This window comes from Peromyscus maniculatus, chromosome 1 (assembly GCF_049852395.1).
Source record: "Peromyscus maniculatus bairdii isolate BWxNUB_F1_BW_parent chromosome 1, HU_Pman_BW_mat_3.1, whole genome shotgun sequence".
Lineage (NCBI taxonomy): Eukaryota > Metazoa > Chordata > Mammalia > Rodentia > Cricetidae > Peromyscus > Peromyscus maniculatus.
The window spans coordinates 121525540-121545858 of NC_134852.1; the positions used below are offsets into that span (position 1 = coordinate 121525540).

The 20319-nt window shown below is 47.1% G+C and overlaps 1 protein-coding gene across 1 annotated transcript in view; it reads right to left on the bottom strand.

Moving 5' to 3' along the window:
* The window catches only part of Galnt18 (polypeptide N-acetylgalactosaminyltransferase 18), a 319360-nt gene that overhangs the window by 15779 nt on the left and 283262 nt on the right, over positions 1 to 20319 (bottom strand). The gene's annotated exons all lie outside the window — the stretch shown is intronic.

The following is a 20319-nucleotide window of genomic DNA, read 5'->3' on the forward strand; positions in this document are numbered from 1 at the left end:
CTCCTAGGGCAGTCTTGGTCTTAGATTTAAAAAAAAAAATGCCTCTTTTCCCTCCCATTCTGGTCTCCCATTGTGTCATTAGCAAAATGACTATTAGCAAGACCCAAATAGAGGCTAGAGAACATGAGAGCCCCTTAAAGTGTACCCTGGATGGGAGGAAGGGGGTGAAGACACAGGGACAAGTATCATGGCCAAATCAATCCTCTAATAGCATCTTACAGTTTATGAGGTTAGTAAATCCAGGGGTGAAGACATCAAAACCACCAGCCTTACTGATTGCTCTCGTTACAGAGGGGAAGGATTCTAATGACCAAAGTTCTAAGCAGAGGCAAAAGGTACCATCTCAACATGGAGATAGAAGCAGAATGCAAGAGACAAGGATGCCTTGACAAGTTGGCTGTGGTTGAGAGCTGAGTTTCTAGTACAAGACCAAGGAGGTCCAATTCTGTGGCCTGGGTTTCTAGGCTGCACCCAGGAAATCTGAGGACCTGCTGAGAATTCTAGTTCATTGGAGTTGAGGAAGAATTTGAGAGTTAGGATTTAGGAGCTTCAGTAGTTGTTCAGTTAAGCATCACATTTATCTATCCATCCAAATAAGAAATCAATCTCCGAGTTGAGTTCTGTGGATACAGAGCTGAGAAAGCTGTAGTTCTTGTGTGGTAGAAGCCTGGAGACTGGGTAGGATGGTCAATCATCTCTGTTAATGGGATGGGATTTAGAATTACCTATGGGGTGGGGTGGAGACACTTGTGGATGTGTCTGTGAGGGAGTTCCCAGCAAGACTTAGCTGAGGAGGAAGTCTTACCCTGGAGTCTTACCCAGGCTGGAGAAAAGGGAAACCAGAAGCTGAATATCAACTTCCATCTCTCTGCTTCCTGACTGTGGGCACAGTGTGCCAGGTGCTTCATGTTTCTCTGGCCATGCCTTCCATGCCATGCCAGGCTGTGGCCTCAAACTGTGAGCCACAACTAACTTTCATTCTTTGAGTTAGTTGTTTCTCGCCAAGCTTTTGGTCACAGCAACAAAAGAGTCACAAATAAGCCAGCCACACACCAGGAAGCAACATCACCAAGTCCGCTGACAGGACACATCAACTACCCCACCCCCACCTCTGCTCCTCTCTGGTTTTCTCCAACTCTTACACCTTTGAACCGGAAATGAAAAGTCACCAACTCCCGAGGCCTTTCCTGAATGTGCAAAAGTGCATGGCCTCAGCCACATGTGCTTTCTCCAGAGAGTAAGACACCTGTTTACGCCCCTTAGGTTGAATGCCCAATGACCTCAGGACAGGGAAGCTCCCAGTGGTCACCTTGGGAGCCAGGACTGAGGCTCAGAAGCATGAGCTGCAAGAGAAGGTTGGCTAGGGACCAGGTACTTCCCTCCCTTCCTGCCTCCTGTCATCAGAGTCTGCCTCTTGTCTCCAAGGCGGGGTCTACAGACATAAGTGGCCACCCAGGTAATAGCTGGAATCAGTTTTATCCACTTAGCTGCTCTGAAGTGCCTGGGGAGATGCTTTGAGAGCTGCGTGTGCACTTACTAGCTGTCGCTAGAGCTGTTTATGGCTCCAGAGTCTCAGAAGATCATAACAGGGACAGACAGTTGTTTGTTATTTAAAAAGCCAACAACAAAGTGTATCTTGATGAGTGGAACCAGGAAGCTTGCGGATCACAGAGAGAGATTTGGCAAGGAAGACTCCCTCTAGTCCTCCCTTGGATACCTCAGAAGCCCAGCCAGGAGCACACCGAATCAATAAATGGCCTGAACACATAAAATAGGGGAATGGCTTTGTGCAAGAAGCCCCTTGCTCAATGCCCACAGGCCCAGTAAGGATGGCCATACTTTCAGAGCCACAAGGAGTTTTAAGGGTTGAAGCAAGAAGTGATGTAGCTCCAATAGGCGCTAACAGGTAGTTTTGCTTATTAGAGGTCATTTAGGATGCCTGGACATAATGTTTTTAGTTATGACTTGGAGAAGAAGAGGTTCCTGGCACCCAGGGGTGGAGTACACAGCACCCCTCAGTAAAGTTAAACTGCCTGGCCCCAAACATCAGGAGTATCATTGTCATGAGGCCCTAGTTTAGACTGCTAATAATCAAGCTGAAATATCTGTAGTGGTACTATGCTGGAGCAAAAGGGTTTCACACGCTCTATCTCATTTAATTCTAATGGTGCTGTGGGTCAGGGGCAGGGTTTAAGTGCCCCATATCCAAAGTGCTTAGAAGCAAGTATTTCTGATTTCAGATCTTTAAAAAGATTTTTACAATATATGTGTATACATTCATAAAGAATTATTTTAGAGATGGGACCCAAGTCTAAACACAAAGTTTACGATTCATGCATACTCTATGCACGTAGTCTAAACACAGTTTTATACATAGTCACCTCTCATAGGAAGTCGGGTTTGGGATTGTCTGTGTGAGTACTCAAAAAGCTTCAGAGCATGGCACATTTCCGATTTTGAATTTCTACCCATATTGCCATCAGCTCCCGTTTTGCAGATGAAGAACTGAGGCAAATTAATTTATTTAAGGGGAATTAAATGATGTGTCCCAAGTCATACATCAGTGACTAGCAGCTAAGATTTAAATTGCAGTCTGACTACTCCAGACCCAATTTGAGCCAGACCCAGGACGATTCACACCCCTCATCTAGCTCCCTGCATCCATTCAACCTCCAGTGGGCTGGAAGATCCCAGAGAGTGCCAGGAGACTGGCTTGCACATGGTCCCTTAGAGGCTCCATAGGGCCTAGCCTAAGTACTGGGGGATGGGAGGGTCCCTTTATTAAAGACCTATAGAACACAGGATGCTGAGATAGCAGCATCCTGCCAGTAACTGTCAGAGGCAGAGGTGGGCTGTTATCCTGTCTGGATGTTTTACAAACCCCCAGTGGCATAGAAACGATACCCTGACCACTCAGCTCCTCTCCAACTGCAATGATGGATTTCATCCCTTCTTCACTCAGCCCTGCAAAGCCCAGCAGGGCTGCACACCTGACTGGCATTTTAGTCTGATGCTTGATGGAGGAAGAAAAATCACCCACAACTCCAAGAACAAACATCCGTGTCTTAGGTCTCATAATAGTGGATGTCCCCTTCTCCAGGCCAGGGCCAGGAGTAATGATAAACGGCTGAGCTGAAGACAGCCATGGAGCCCACAGAGTCCTGCCTGCACATTGCTGTCCTCAGGGCCACAGGATCGAGGTTAGGCAAAGAGCCCTCAGAGCAGGAGGACGGTCTTGCTTGAGTTTTTCACCTCTGACAAGGCAGGATGCAGGTGGACCCCGATACCAGAGTTCCTATCCTGGTGGTATGCGAATGGGCCATAGCATCCACCCTTCATAGGTATCAAAGGTCACTGACGGACAGGACTCTCCAGGGTAGAGGAGGGGCATGGGAAGGGAGAGGGGGAAGACAGAAGACAGTCCTCCTTTTGTGTCCATATGTTAGGGCTTCTGCTAGGTGTCCATCTCCACACTCATGTTTACCTTCCATCTGTGAGGAAAGGGAAACTGAGGCTACATGCAGTTTTAAGACACAATTCACCAAAGTTCTGAGTAGGCCTGTTCTCTTTCACTGCCAGGAGGATGTCCCCAGTTAGGCTGCATTCTTAACAGTTCAGGGCCTGTGTTTCCCTTCTGAGGCAGAAGCCCCAGTGGTCCTCCTGTTCCTCAGCAGCCCAGAGCTGGAGCTAAGGCTCCACCTCCACTCAGCCCATCGGCAGTGAGGCTGGTGCAAGCAGAATGTGGCTCCCCATGGCCACTCCAAATGCTTCCCTTCACAGCCACCAACAACACAGCCAGGACACTGCTACCAGCTACCCCCCTCAGAGTCCTGGGCATCAGAAGGGTACCTGAGGTCACTGGGAGGGGATCGGGAGGGGGGTGAGGGTTGAGCCCCTCCTCCAAACCTGTCTTGCAGATTTTTTTCTTTCTTGTAATTCAGTGTCATAAGATATTTTGTTAGAACAAAAATTTACAAAGAACTTTTTAAAAAAAGGATTGACAAGTGAGCCAGGTGTGGAGGTGACCTCCTTCAGTCTGGGCACTCAGGAGGCAGAGACAGGTGGACCTTTGTGAGTTCAGTGCCAGTTAGGACTACATAGTGAAACCCTGCAGGAGGCATCTCTCAGCAGGACACTGGCTCAGCTAACTTTCCTTAGCTTTTACCTGACCAGCCAGAGTTTGCAAACACCGACCCAAAAGATTTCACCTCCTATTCCAGTCTCCACCACCCCTTTGCATCCTTCTGGACATGGCCAATCTGCAGATCTTTCAGCCCTCTCATCCCCCTCACCACACTTCATGTTGTAGCCTCTATGGAAGTTTTAGAACCTTCCATACACATCAGGGTCTGCGGCGAAGCATCTTAGTCTGTTTGTTGCTGCTGCGATAAGACACTCTGCTTAAACAGCAAGCGGGGGAAGAAAGGGTTAATTTAATCTAACCACTCCAGAGGGACAGAGTCCCTGTAATGGCAGGGAAGGCATGGAGCTGGAAGCTGGCTGGTCACATTTTCATCCTCACACGGGAAGCAAGAGAGGGAACTAGAAGTTAGAGTAAAGTTATAAACCTTTAAAACTCTCCCCTAGCGATGTAGACCCCGCAGCAAGGCTCCACCTCTTAAAAGTCCCCACAGACAGTGCCACCAACTGGGATCAAATGTTCCAATGATGAGCTTATGAGGAACATTTCTCATTCGGACCACCACAAGATATTTTTCTGGGTACAGCTCAAGTACTGGATCTCTTCCTATCACTGGGCACGGGAATCTGGATCTCTTCCTATCACTGGGTGAAGACACGGGAACCCGGATCTCTTCCTATCACTGGGCACAGGCACAGGAACCCGGATCTCTTCCTATCACTGGGTACAGACACGGGAACCCGAATCTCTTTTTTATCACTGGGCACAGGCACAGGAACCTTCATTTCCCCTCCATTAGTGTTTCCTTGGCAGCACGGTTGCTCTATGGATCCATGCTCTTGAAGTATGAGGCATCTCAGGACAGGCAGCCCTGGCGTCTGTATTGGTATTCAGAGGGCAGTAGTGGTATTCGGTTGACACCTTCCCAAGGCTGGAGAGTGGGGGGGAATGGGAAAGGGGGGAACCCCGTGAGACACTCCCCACAGTAGCTCTAGAATTACCACAGGGGAGCAAACAACTATGTTTGACAGGTCCTGGCATGGCAGGGACTAGCGTGCGACAGCCTCCTTAGGGTCATTTCTTTGGACACCTGGAAGGGCTATTCTGAAGACTTGCTGAAGCCTGACCCAGGACTGAGGAGCCAGCTCTCTGTGGGGTGGGGCACATACCAGGGAGCCTCCCACATGATGAGAGAGTTAAAATGAGATAACTGAAGGGAGGAAGAAGATGTATGTGCAGTCTATGAGGCTGGAGGGTCCTCAGGATCCCAGTGCCATCAAGCTTAGGGTCCCCTCCTTTGCTCCACATCTCAGTCATCTGGGAAGCTTAGTTAAAACCTATAAGCTACTGACTTGGGAGCGAGACTGGGCATGGGGGCTGTCATGGTTGGATTGTGAAATCAGGAAGCTGCTTTAGGAGGTCTGGGAACCTTTAGGAGTTGGAGACTTGTTAGAGAAAGTGGGTCACTGGGGGCAGGCCTTGAAAAGTCCAGCCCCACTTCTTGTCTGCTTCCTGTTTCCTGTTCCACCAAGTTATCGTGCTGTAAGGGGTGAAGAGTCCAGGCTACACACCCCTGCCATCAAGGTACACCCGCTACCATGTCTTCCGCTCCAGATGAATTGTCTTTCCTCGACCTGTGGGCCAAAACAAGCTCTCCTGTGCTTAAGTCTCTTCTTGTTTAGTACCTAGTAGCAACAAGAAAAGTAGCCAACACAGGCACTCATTCCAGAAGATTCTAATGTGCAGCCTAGATAAACTAGATGTGTTTAAGGAGATCCTGGGAAGTGTGGACATAAAATGTGGAGATGGTATGTTGAAGATTAAAATACTGAAATTCCTAAGTGTGGTCACACTGTCTTCAGAGCAAGAGCAAGGTTCTGACAGAGACCAGGGTCTCTGAGAGGGCGTGTGACAACCATGTCTGTGGCTCCCTGAGTCTGACTGTAAGCATGTCAGGCAAGCCACAGACCAGGAGCTAGAAATGGCAGGGGTCAGGGAGGAGGGAGGATGTGGAGGCTTGCTTTACTCAGTCTCAATTTATAGAGTGGTGTGCTGTGACATCCAGAAAATGTATTAGAAATGGACTTTTTGTCCTATTTACCCAAGGATGAGCCACAGGCCTCTGCAGACAGGGTGGGCTGATTTAAAGGTTTGGTTATTGGTCATTAATCCCTTGACACAGAGGTTCATTACAGTCCTCAGGGCCACAGTGCACTGCCAATAAATCAGGAATGGGGGTGAGTCACTTCTAAAACACCCTTACATCCACTAACCTCGGCACCACATCCATGCGGGGGATAGAGGCATGTACAGCTCCCAGCACTGCCTCTTTAAGTGGCAGCCATGTGTAAAGCCAGGCTCATACCCCAGAGCCTCCCCTAGGGACTCATTTCTCCTATGAATAGATGACTTTAACCCCATGAGTCCCTGAGTCTTATGGAGAGAGGCTTGTAATTGTGGATGACTTCAATCAACTCAGTAACCCTCTTCTAAAATGTCAGGCCCCCAAAGCAGAAAGGAGCTAGACATATTCCTCCCTTGAATTGCTAGTCACATGTAGCAAGATGTCTAGAATATTCTTCTGGCCAGGCTTGTAGCATGGGACTGGTCAGAATGTTGTGATGGTCCAGGTCTGGGGTGATGAACTCTACCCAAGGAGGCCAGTGAGTGATGAGGTTTGAGTACAGCCAAGAGTAGGGTAATTTGCCCAGGTAAAAGCCATAGAAATGTGTAACACAATTCTTGGGGTGGTGGGGAGGTGAGGAGTTATCATGAAGACTGTAGATAGCACACTGGTAATCAAGAGAGCTGTGGCCTCACACTGTGCCTTCTGTTAACACATCTGAGGACTTTCTAGAATCTTTCAGTGAAACATCCATGGGCCCTAAAAAGCAACACTGGGTTACAGGTGACTTGGGAAGCACCTGCAGGTCTGTCTAGACTCTAGACAACTGAACTTGCATGTGTGCAAACCAGCATGGGGGAAAGTGGAGCTGGTGCCTTTGAACTTGGGACTGAACAGAGAGCCTCCCACTGTGAACCCAGGAGAGTGGCCAAGTGGCCTGCAGCACTGTCACTGGGCTGGGATCCTCAGCTTAGACTTATTACTGTCAGAGTACTCAAAATGTCCTCTCCTTCTTGTACCCTTGAGTTCTCCTCCAATGTTGTGTCTCACATCAAATATGTCAGGTGTGGCTTCTTGTCTAATTTTGATCACTATGATATATGCATGTTCAATAAGTTTTCAGGGCTATAATGTGACCCATCATCCCTTCTCTATCTCTCTCTCTATGTTATAGAGTAATACACATACACACACACACACACACACACACACACACACACACACACACACACACACACACGTGCGCGCGGGGTGGGGAGGGGGAGAGGGAGGGAGGGAGGAAGAGGGAGAAAGAGAGAGACAGAGAGAAAGAGAGAGAGAGAGAGAGAGAGAGAGAGAGAGAGAGAGAGAGAGAGAGAGAGAGAGAGAGAGATATTTATCAGGTTCAGTTTTGGAGGTTCAAGGCCAAGATCTGGCAGACACACTGCTCTAGACTATAATTGTGAGATAACAGCAATCAGGACACAGAAAGAGTTAGAGTGAGCCTCTCTCTCATGCCTCAGGGACCCTCACTAGGTCCCCTCTTCTACACATCCACAGCTTCTTTCACTGTCACCTTCCTGGAGATTGGCATTTTATCTCTTCCTCCTTTGCCCTGAGACCTGCAGCATCCCAGATGGATGAGGCTGACCCATGCTGACCATGGAGCACGAACAAGCAGCAAGCTCTGACAGCCGTAGACTGCCAAGTTCACCAGCCTACAGAAACTGGCCCTGGATGAGGGCTGAGGTCAAACCCTAAAATATGGGACACTGACTCTGGAACCAAAAGGGCCACAGTGAGGAAGCCATCACTGGAGACCATAAAGATGGCGACGGCTTCTAGACAGCTTTTGGAAGATTGATGACATGCAGATGAAGAATAAGCTTTGTTTTTTTCCACTGCTTTTGGCAAGAGGCTGCAGAAGAGAGAGAAGGTCAGAGAAGAAATGGACATGTAGCATGGCCGAGAAACGATTGTTACTGTAAGCCGTGGGGATTCTGAGGTCATGTGTTACTGGGGCACGATGAGCCTGGCTGATGGGCAGCCACTTTGTGAAGCCCCCTCCCCACAACACTGTGCAAAAATAGAAATGCCAAATTCAAAGCATGACCTTAGAAAAAGAACAGGGGACTCTGAAAGTGTATGCCAAGGGGACTTGAGCCAATGCGGAGAGGGGGGGTGATGTGGGGAAGACTCCAGATCCACAGTGACTAGACTCAAGGTCCTGTTTCCACCTGCCTGTGGCACAGATAATGCATTCAACTGTAATACATTTTCTCTGTTTACTTATCTGTGGAAACAGGGCCAACTGTGCTTATAGGGAAGTTGGCATAGGAGTGGCTAGTGCTCTGTGCTAGGTGACAATGTCATCATTGTACCACAGGTCCCTATGAGATCCCAAGTTCCCTGAGATCACTGACCATGTCTGTCCTCTTGCAACACCATTATCTGATGATCACTGAACCTACCACTTGACACATAACACACATTCAAACACATGAGTTTATTGGACTAGTGTATTAATAAAGTATACTAGGGACCATTGAACTTCAACTTGGAAATTCATCTAGGCTTGTTCCCTTGTGTCTGCTTCATGCTTCTTACTTCCTGACCCCAATCATGACTCTTCATAGAGCCCAGTGGATAAATGGCTCTCCCCAGGACATGGAGTGAGCTAGACAGAATGCTTATCTGCTCACCACCCCAGAAACAAGGAAGCATTGTCTCTTGCTGGTACAATTTAGCTATCTTGTACTACTTTAAGAGCTTAGGATGTTCCTAGTAAGAGAGGAACATACACAAATTAGGCTATCACGGACATGACCTTCAACTTCAAATAGGTCTCTCCAAGCTAACCAGCATCTCCTCTTTGGGAGCATTTGATCTCTCTGTTCTCCCACAGATGCCCCACTCACCAGCAAGGTAGTCATGAACTTATCTCGAGCATTTCTCCAAGTTTCCCAGAGCCTCAGCAGTGGCTCTTTCCCATTGTCCAGGACCAGCCCCATCCCATCCTTGGGTGGCATCCTCTCCTGCCCTCATGCAGGCCCCACCCATCCCTAGGGATGCTGCTTAGTTTATTATGCCCTCTCTATCTTGATGCTGGTCTCATTTGCTGGTTCTTCCTCTTAGCCTCAAAACATGCCTGCTTATTGCTTTCCCTGGAAAATAAACCCAAGCACACACCTTTCTCAACCCCATAGTCCTCCTTGATGGCCAGCCCCTCTCTCTATTCCTCTGGAGCAAACTCTGGGCAGAAGAGGCCACACTCAAAGCTCATCTTCTCATTCACTTCCTCAGTCAGAGGCGTCATCACCACGTCCTCTCAGAGGCTCTACAACTACACATGTGTCAGACAGGTTGGGACTCTTAGTGCGAGTGGTCCTCAGGCTCCAAGTATAGGTTCCAGGGTGAACCTTGCCATCATAGAAAATCCCCCAAATGGCAAGAAGGCCAACACTGGCCTGTTCCATCTTATAAACACCCCCCCCCATTAAAAAACTTACTAATCTCCTATTTAGTTATTCTTTTGTTTAACCCACATTTGTTAATCATCTATAATGTCCCAACCAAATAAAATGGAGTAATGGAGTAATTCTGAGCAGCCTAGGCCATTCCAAGGACTGCAGAGACAGTACAGAAATGCTGATATTTTCTGTAGCCAGTTCTGTAAGAACTAAGACCAGCGAATCCTTTTTCCTGCAGTGAAAATGTTATGAAATTTTCCTTTTTGGTGTCCTTCACCCAGGACAACCTCTACGCCCACACATGTAACTGCAGCGACTAGTGTATTTTTTAAGCAAAGGAAAATATAAAGCTGTCCTGGTGATTGATTTAGAAGACCCAGCTCTACTTAAATTCCCAGCATATTAACACAGCACCACCCTCGAGGGCTCCACTAAAGAGCTGCCCTCCCAGGGCTCACTCGCAGCACTGAGCAGGCTTGCAGCATCTGGGACAAAGGTGATGGGACAATGCAGTTAGCTGGAAAAATCAAATTGGAGAATTCATTTATGCCCATCATGTATTCTCAACGCAGTTCCTTCGGAACTTTCTTAAAATGGATTAAACGTGTCCTTAAGCTTCTGTGGTACAAATACTGTGCAGGTGTCCGTACTCAGTGGCACCAGCCCTTCCTAAAGCCCAGAGCCTATCGACTTTGGCTCCTCCTTTCTTTGATTCTTGGCTGAGGGGAGCCCTAGAAAATACATGAAGACACTTTGGGGGCGTCTGGATTGCACTGGTGGTCAGGGTCCTGGCATGGTGATCTTGCACAATCATAGAAACAGGTTGCATAATGACAAACTACTCCACTGAAAGTAATAACCCACTTGTTGAGGGGCTACCCTAAATGTAGAGGGCATTAGTGTGCTCATGTGAACTACGTGGGTTTCTTCCCACTTCCTGCTCCAAATAGGTGACAGAGGAGGTGCCTTTGAGAGGACACTGTGCTTTTGGCACACTGGAGGAAGAATGAATGCTGTCACCCTTACATTGTCCATTCTATTCTCCTGACTCCTGTGGGAGCAGTCCCATAATGTCACTGCAAATGGGGAGTGAATTACAGCAGCCGCAGGAGAGGGGACTCACTGGTGAATTAAGCCTTGTTGACAGTAGAACCTTGTGCATCTGAGAAGGCTCTTCTATCTCTTGCCCAAGTGTTGGGTCGTGTGGAAAAGCAGGTCAGCTACACATGCCAGCCAAATGTGGTGGCAGAAAGGCAGTGATGGAAGGATGTGCCTCTCATCCCTACCCAACCTGTGCCCACAGCAACTGGGCCACCAAGAAGGAAGAGAGGCTTCCAGCCCAGTGTGGGGCACGTCTCTTAGGCTTCCATCTCCATGTCTTCATGTAAAGATGTCATGTCTGGAAGAAGATATACAGAATAACACTAATTCCAACATTAATCTCACAAGGATAACCATATATTGATTGAGGGCTTAGTATTAATACTAACAAACCCAGCAACCACCATGTACCAAACGGAGGCTATTTGTGCATCCAGAGTGATGCCTTTGAACTTTCCACTTAATCTTGGAAAAGACTCCAGGAAGCAGTAAGTGAAGAACTAGACTTTGGGTCAGGCTAGGAAATGACAGAGCCAGTGTGCCTGAGCAGGTCACCAGAGTTTGAGGAAAAGTGCTTAGGCCATTGTTGTTTGAATAGGAAATGTGCCTAGACTCATGTGTTTGAATGCTTGGCCCATAGGGAGTGCCACTATTAGGAGGTGTGGCCTTGTTGGAGTAGGTGTGGCTTTGTTGGAGGAAGTGTGTCACTGGGGGTGGGCTTTGAAGCCTCAGATGCTCAAGTCATGCCCAGTGTGACAGCTCTTCATGCTGCCTGTGGATCAAGATGTCAAGAACTCTCATGCCTGCATGCTACCATGCTTCTGCCATGATGATAATGAACTAAACCTCTGAACTGTAAGCCAGCCCCAATTAAATGTTTTTCTTTATAACAGTTGCTGTGGTCATGATGTCTCTTCACAGCAATAAAATGCTAAGTAAGACAGTCATTTACTGAAAATCCAACTTTGTTATCCAGAGTACATGCAGCATCTGCTGTGAGCCAGGGAATAGACTGAGTGCAGAGAGCTCACTGGACAACAAAGATCTTCAGCCAGGTGTGGCGGTACCTTCCTGTATTTTCAGCAATTGGGATGTAGAGGTATGAGGGTCAAGGGTTCAAGGGTCTTCAGCTACATAGCAAGTTTGAGGCCAACCTAGGCTACAAGAAATCCATTCTCAAAACAACCAACTATGAAACATAGCAAGACCACTGTTCTCCAGGGGTTTATGATCTAGGGGTAGAGAAAGCCCAATAATAATAGTAATAATAATAATAATAATAATAATAATAATAATAATAATAATAAACATAGACGTGTTACCAAGAATGATTGTTTTTGCACTTGAACGTATGAGAGTATTAACAGAATCAGACAAAGCTCAGAGATCTGAGAAGCACCGGTGAGGGAGAGCAGTTTGAGGAGACAGGGAAAGCCTTCCTTAAGGAGATAGGTTTGGGATTGGGGCCTAAGGATGGGGAAGAGAGAAAGAAAGTAGGGGTCTGGGTTGGACATCTCCACTGGGAAGGTGGCTGCCCCAGTTCCTCAAGGGGACAGTGGGACATTCAAGACAAGGGGCACAGGCAGATGGCCTGTAGGAGTTGAGAGAAAGCTCATAGACCTGAGTCCTGAACTCAGGCCCAGAGGGTACGGGGAAGGAGAGAGTTCAAATGCCCTCAGGCCTCGTCTTAGGACTCCTCCACAAGTGTTTTCAGGAGAACACTCCAAGTTAGACTCAGTTTCCCTTTGTATCCTAACAGGAGATCTAGGCTAGGCAGCTGTGACTGGTGTGCCCCCAGGTGCCAGCCAGCATCCTTCCACTCTGTGTGACTGCTTGTCCTATTTCCACCAAGGGGCTCTCTGAGAGCAGGGGCGCCACACTTCAGCAAGCAGGAGGGCAGCGTGGAGTCCGCTCTGAGCCTGGCTCTACAGTGGACAATCCAGGTGGCAAGCCCGGCTCTGCTGCCTGGGTTACACAATCACCGTGAGCCACAGTTTCTACCTGGTAAGAATGGGGTATTCAAAGTACTCACTTTCAAGGGCTGCTGGGAATGTTAGCTTACACAAGAAAAGTATTTTGAGAGGTACCCAGAAAGAACTCACAGTAAATGTGCATGCACACTATTGTCAATTTTATAATTATCTTTCAACATTGAAAACACTCGTGGAAAGAGGGTTCTCCCTTGAACAAGATGATGAACTTGGTGTGAGGCACATACAGGTTTGATATTTTATCTGGCATTCCGTTCCTAGGCCCATTTTACTGATCAGGAAGCCAAAGCCCAGAGAGGTCAGGTGACTTGCCTAAGCGCTCACAGCCAGATTAGGATCTAAATTCAGCCCCTCTGCCACTGGGTTCCCATCTTGTCCCTATGGCCAGAGTCGCCTGGGAAGCAAAGCTCTGCAAAGAAATGTGGGCAGAGGGCCAGGGACAGCGGCCCTCTGCTTAGGAGCTGGAACGCTGGGCACTTGTGTGCTGCTAATGACAGCCTGCTCCCAGCCTGTGGGAGTTTAATAAAAGTCATGCAGAACTCGCTCTTGATGACTCTAATTGCGGAGTTTGGACATGAAATGAAGAACATATGTGGAGTGAATAACAAATCAGACAGCTCCCTTTTTAGCACCAAAGCTGCGGGAACCGCTCGGAGTTCACCAGCACTCTGTGTGGAAGGGGCAATTGACATCATGGCCTCACGCCTGGGAACCTCCATCAGCCCACTGTTCCCTGTGATGCCCTGCTCCCCAACACTGACTACCCCACCTGGGGCCTCTACTTCCATGAGGCATCATTAGAGAGAAATGTAGATGATGTACATTTTTAAAGCAAGGGGCAGAGGTGGGAGGCATTTGGACACTCTTCTCACCCCCTGAGGAGGAACCAGATCCAGGTAGGCTGGCTCTCAGGGGCAACCTCAGGCAATCTGGTGGTTGACTGTGACAGAAAGGGAAACCTATGTGTGTCACCAATGCCTCTGGGAGCAGCCAGAACAAAGGAGGATTCTCTGATAAATGGCTCCAAAGCCAGTCCTCCTCTTCCTAGCCTCAGGTCCTGGATAGGTTGCCCCTGGGTGTGACTAAGCACCTGTCATGAAGTTCTAAGACTTACAGCTTGCATCTGCCTCCTGGGAGGGGCATAGGCTTGGGGACCAACTGGTAAGGTGGCACTAAGATTTAATAAGCAGGTATGCAGAGTCTAGTAGATATGGATACATAGTGATTTTCTGTGTGTATGTAAATGTATGCACATCTATGTAAATATAAGTAAATACAAACAATATAACAACCTGTAGTTAGTATTTGCTATGAGTTATGCATTACTTTAAATTATAAAATGAAATCAGGAATTCTATCAATGGCAGGTCACAGGTTGACTAAACAGCAGAGCTGTAATTCATGGTGAATGGCAGTGTGGAGCGGGGTGGAGTGGAGGAAGAGGTGGGGATGGGGGCGGGGACTACAATGTTAGCCTCCTTCCTTTGGTAGATATCATGCAAAGAGTGATACTGCAGGATGCATGAACCAAGCAACTCATGAAATCACCCTCCCTGAAGAACAGAGACAAGAGAGCAAGCTGCAGGACAAGGATGGTTAGGCTCCTGGTCTCCATGGACACTTTCCAGGGCTGCGGGGGTGAGTGAGGCAATTCCTGTCCCAGGACTTTCAGAAGGGGCTGTGCACATCAGAATCCTGTGCTCACAGATTAGAACATAATAGAGGTGTTGGAAACATCAACTCATTTGCCCCAACTGTCCCATAGTGTAAGCAGACTTGGGACTAGACTCTTGCTCTCTCTGATCCTGAGATCCACTCTTCTATGTATCGGCCATTTCCCAGGGTCATCTGGAGCTAGGACCACCCCTCAAATAACCACCCCACACCGAGAAAGCAGTTTTGTGGGAAAGCATCAAAGACCAGTTGTCAGAGGGTGTGGGAGAGTGGGCCACACTTGGGACCAGCCCATGTGACAGTCCTGAGGCTTTACTTGCTCTGCATTCTGCATGAGTTGTGGCCCTTGGGACTGTGTGTAAGATCCAGACAATCCTCTCTGGGTGATCTCCTGAATGATGCAGAGACCCATGTGACCAGCCATATCATTAGTTTCCCTCTTGCTCTGATGGAAGCAGCAAGGGGCAGGGTTGGTTTTGGCTTACGGTTTAAGGGGTAGAGTTTATCAAGGCAGGGAAGGCATGGTGGCTGGGTGTGAGGTGATTGGTCACACTGTACACACAGGCAGGAAGAAGAGGGTGGATGGGAAGTGGAGCTGGGCTACAAAACCTGAAGGTCCATTTCCTTCAAAGCTCTAACCCCTAAAGGTTCCATAACCTTCCAAAGTAGCGCTACCAGCTGGGAACATGTGCTCAAACATGTGAGCCTATGGGGGACATTTCACATTCAAACCACAGTGCCAACCAAATCTAGTAGACCATGGGAGACCTCCCCTGCACTGCCTGGTATCAGCTGGTGCCTGCTGACTGGGAGTCAGAGAGGGCACACTCTTATGACAGGAAAGAAATACAGGGAGGCTCAGAAATGCATAGCCGCTCTTTGCCTGGCATTCTATTTATTTATAGATAAAAGTTGTGGAGAAGTGGAGACATCTGCCAAAGGTCACTGACAAGTGCAAAACCATTTAAATTCTTGGCACACAAAGCAAAACGTTTGCAGTTGTCTCTGGAATGTTACATGAAAGGGCTGGAGAAGCAAGCACAACCTATGAGGTGTCCTTAATGCTCCTGAATCACTGGGGACATTGACAAGTAGGGGAGGGGTGATAGTGTCATTATGACCCATTGGTAAATGGAAACTTCTAGAAAGTAGTCAGGAGACAATGAAATAATCAATGTTTTCCATTTTTCCATGTCTATCTATCTATCTATCTATCTATCTATCTATCTATCTATCTATCTATCTATCTATCTATCTATCTACCTACCTACCTATCCATCCATGCATAATCCACTATCATTCAGGAGGCATTGTCAAACAGGGAAGAGGTGAGAGTGCCATTGTGACCAATTGGCAAATGGAAACTTCTAGAAAGTTGTCAGTAGACAATGAAATAAGCAGTCTTTTTCACTTTCTACCCACCTATCTGTCTGTCTACCAATCAACCAACCGAGCATCCAAGTGAGTACTCTTAAAAACAATGAAGAAGACTTGATTGGATGCAGCTCACTGACACAGCACTCCTCTGGTCCACACAAGGCCTTGGGTTAATCCACAACACCACAACAATAAAAATTAAAACCAAAGAGGTAATGACAAAAAAAGGCCATGCAACAAAGTTCATTTCCTTCTCCATGCTTGGCTTAACTTTTCTTAAACATGGTCCCTGAACTGACGTGAAATTCATCTTCAGGTTAGAACAGAATTCTCTCAGCTCAACTCAGTTCTTTATAGCCCAAGTCAAAGCTTGTCCTGAAGCACTGATGTGGGAACTTCAGGACTTCACAGACTTCCAGAGGAATTAAAATCCCTTCCTCCTTTCTTCTTCTACTGCTAAGAATGTACCTTCCCAGAGGAGATATATTTCATCTTGATGTGTTGTCTATGTTCTAGAAAACTCTGGCAGAACAGATAGAAGAAACCCTCAGACTCTGCTTTGTTCTTTCTGGCCCCACATGCCCCCGTGGGGTAATGAGGTGTTTGGGATGGCAGGCTGCAGGGTTTCGTCATGGCAGCTAATTATCTGTGTTCATCTTCCTCCTCCAGGCTGGGGACTCAGGTAAGTGGCCTTCCCCTCTCCCAGTTCTGGGCATAAAGCTCAGCGCATGTGCAGTGAATGGGCAGAAGAATGAATGAGTGAGTGAATGAGTGATAAATTGGATGGAGTCTGTGGAAAGACCCCATTATTGTATTTTTCCCATTAGGAGAAATTTTCCAGGCTGTTACACTAATTAGGGCTAATATTCTCGGTTATTTTGAGGATTGCTTAAAATTTACTGCTAATTTAAATAAAATGGTTACATTTACTCATTAACCAATTAGCATCCTTCCCAGCAGCTTCACCTCACTAATTTGATTAGCCACATCATGCTTTCTCCTGCTCAGGGCCTTCCCTCAGACCTGGGAGTGTCACGACTCTATGAGTGACATTTCTCTCTGAGGGTTTAACCCAGCTGTGGGACCAGTGTCTCCTAGGACAAGCTGTCTCTGGGTCTCTTGTGTCTTTGGGGATCCTTGGTACCCACTAGAAGTTACTCCAAACATATTCTTACCATTATATATTTATCCTCTAAGGGAAATGAAACTTTTGAAAACATGATGACTTCATGAAAGACAACCTGTCATATCTGAAGAATGAAATAAAAAGGAAGAAAGAAAACAAAAGTGAAGAAAAAAATGGAGGCTGAAGGACTGACCTCCTTCCTCACCCCTTTTTGCTGGTAACTGTGATGCCATAGGACAAGTCATCTCATACCCAAGATACCCATTTCTTGTTGTCTTATTTTCAGAGGTAAAGTGGACTCAGAAGCCATTTATATTATTGTGATAGAGACGAGTCCTTCTGGGTACCCAGAAATCCACGCTTCCCCATCTCTGCAGTCAGACAGAACCATGTGACTCAGCCCAGCCAATGAGCTAGAAGGGGAAGTTATAGTGAGGTGCTTCTTAGTCAAGGAAGTGAAAGACTGCAGTTAGTTACATGCCTGTCCTTATGAGGGAGAGAGGACATTGAGGGGTCCGGTTGTGCACCCCTAAAATTCACTTGTCAAACTTTAACTTTCATTTCCCAGAATAGGGCTATATTTAGAATCGGGGCCATTGCAGATACCATTAGTTAAGTTTGGGTGAAGTCACACTGGAATAGAGCAGGCTCCCACTCCAAACCAACAAGTGCGTGTGTAAGAGGCAAAGTTGGACAGACACACTCTGGTGTCAGGGATCAGAGCTTTGCTGAAGGCAGCTGAAGAAGCTCCAGGGGTAGGAGAGAGGCCGGGACACCTCCCTCCTGGGACCTTCTGAGGGAGCATGCACTGCTTGCACTTTGACCTTGCACTCCCCAGTCTCCAGAACTGGGGGTAGTGTGTGTGTGTGTGTGTGTGTGTGTGTGTGTGTGTGTGTGTGTGTGTGTGTGTGTGTGTCACAGTCTTGTTGCACATGCTTCTCAGTGTGCGGCACTGGGTAAGGGGAGCTGTGGGAACTGAAGGAAGGCCACATTGTCAGGCTGTCAATCTACAAGGGTCAATGAGTCACATGGTCAGAAGAGCATTTGACCTTCAGCAAACTTTAAAAAAGGGTAAGAAAAACACCTAGGGGCTGTGAGATGTCTCAGTGGGCAAAAGTGCTTAGCCACCAAGGCTGACATCCTGAATTTGATTCCCAGGACCCACATGGTGGAAGGAGATGAGTTATTTCTAAAGGTTGTTCTCTGTTCTCCATATATGTGCTGTCACACACACACACACACACACACACACACACACACACACACACACACACACCACACCACACCACACATGGGTGTGTTAGTAAATAAACATAATTTTTAAAAAGAAAAATACCCAAGACCTAGAAAGAACATAGATGTCCTTTTGATATTACACCGGACATTGTTTAACAGGTCCACTAAGAGCCTGTCGTTTTCTGAGTATTGTATCTGTGTTTGCCTGCACTCTTTCCCTTCTGATTAACTCTCAGACACCACAGGGTTATACAGCAATGCCCGGTTGTCTGCCTAGGTAGGAAAGGTCACACTGAAGGCAGTAGTTGTATTTCCCTGTAAGATGTTAACCACTTTGTGTCTGACCTGTCCATCCTATTCTACACCGCCTTGTAGAAAATGCCTGCAGATACCCTTTCAGATGGACTTAGACTTTACTTGGTCATCTTACAGGGTTAGCAAGAACTGCTAACCAGTCAGTGGTGCTGCCTCTGTACCCTTCTTCCTCTACCATGCTTGCTGTGGCTAGCCGAAACCAAGTCATAAAACTCAAATGAAGCCAGATAGATAATGTTCAAGCTTTTCCCTTGTATGGTAACTATATGGCAATTTAAAGGTAGAAAATAGTCTGTCTGGAGTATGAGAAAGCCAATGTCATGAGGACCCTGTCCACTGTCCTCCAGGATCGAGAATGCTACAGGACATATGGTGGACTCAAGATGACATAAAAGGAAACACAGACATGGTGATGGATTATATGTGTGATGGATTCTGAAGTACCACAGACTAGGAAAGAGCAGGGCTATAATCCCAGCACTAGTGGAGAAAAGAGGATCTTGAGTTTGAGGTCAGCCTGGGCTACATCATAAGACTGTCTTGAAGTAAAAAGAAAACATAGAGTCACAGAGCAGGAAGAACCTTAGGGATTTCTTCGTTTAGACATCATGCCCCTGAAGCCTACCAACACAGCTTGGGCAGAGATGATGGGGATGTCACTGTCACCTGATCCAGTGGCCAGAAGAGTCCCATTGTTCTCAGAAAAATGTGTGTCTTGTTATTTTGGAAGGAAGTTTCAACTCTCTCTCAAGGCTGTTTCTTTTCCAGGCTAACCATTACTATTATTTTAGCTTAAGGATAGACTTGAGTCTCTCCACAAGCCTTGTAATAATAACTGCTTACACAGAATAGGCAACCATCATGGGCCAGCCTGAACCATGTAAAGGCTTCATGGGCAGCCATTGTGTAATCTGTGTAGCAACCCTACAGCATAGGTAATGCTCTAATCCCCATTTTATGGGGAATAAAATTGAAGCACATCTACCCAAGGTACTTGGCTAGTGAGTGGTATGGCTTCAACCCAGCAGTAAGTTTTGAAGTGATTAATTTTTATCTTATGTAGATGTGCACATGGGTACCTGTGAGGGCTTAAAGAGGGAACTGGACCTTCTGAAACTTATAGGCATTTGTGAGCAGCCCAGGTCCTCTGGAAGGGCAAATACTGTTAACCACTGAGCCATCTCTCCTATCCTCAAAGATTTATTTTTATTTTATAATTGTGTGTCTGTGTGGGGGTAAGTGAATGTGAGTATAGTTGTCTGTGGGGTCAGAGGGGCATGAGATCCCCTGGATCTGGAGTTATAGGCAATTATGAACCACCTGACATGGGTCTGGGAACTGAACTCGGGTCTTCTGCAAGAGCTGTTAGTGGCTGAGCCATCTTTCCAGCTCTCATATGCTTTTAAAAATATCTTATTACAGTTATTCCTCTCTCTCTCTCTCTCTCTCTCTCTCTCTCTCTCTCTCTCTCTCTCTCTCTCTGTGCGCTTGTGCATGCGTGTGTGTGTGTGTGTGTGTGTGTGTGTGTGTGTGTGTGTGTGTGTATGTGTGTCTTAGTGTACAAGTGAAGATCAGAAGACAACTTGCCAGAATGAATTCTCTTTTTCTCAGGGATTGAACTCAGGTTGCTTGGATTGGTGGCAAGTGCCTTTGTCCGTGGAACCATCTCCCTGGTTCTTAACCTCTAATTATTACCTCATATGTTTCCCTTCAGCCTTTGCAGGCTCCCTATTGGCTGTGATTCTCAGGGAAGGGCCTGTGAGGTTTGGCAGCAGAGGTCAGAA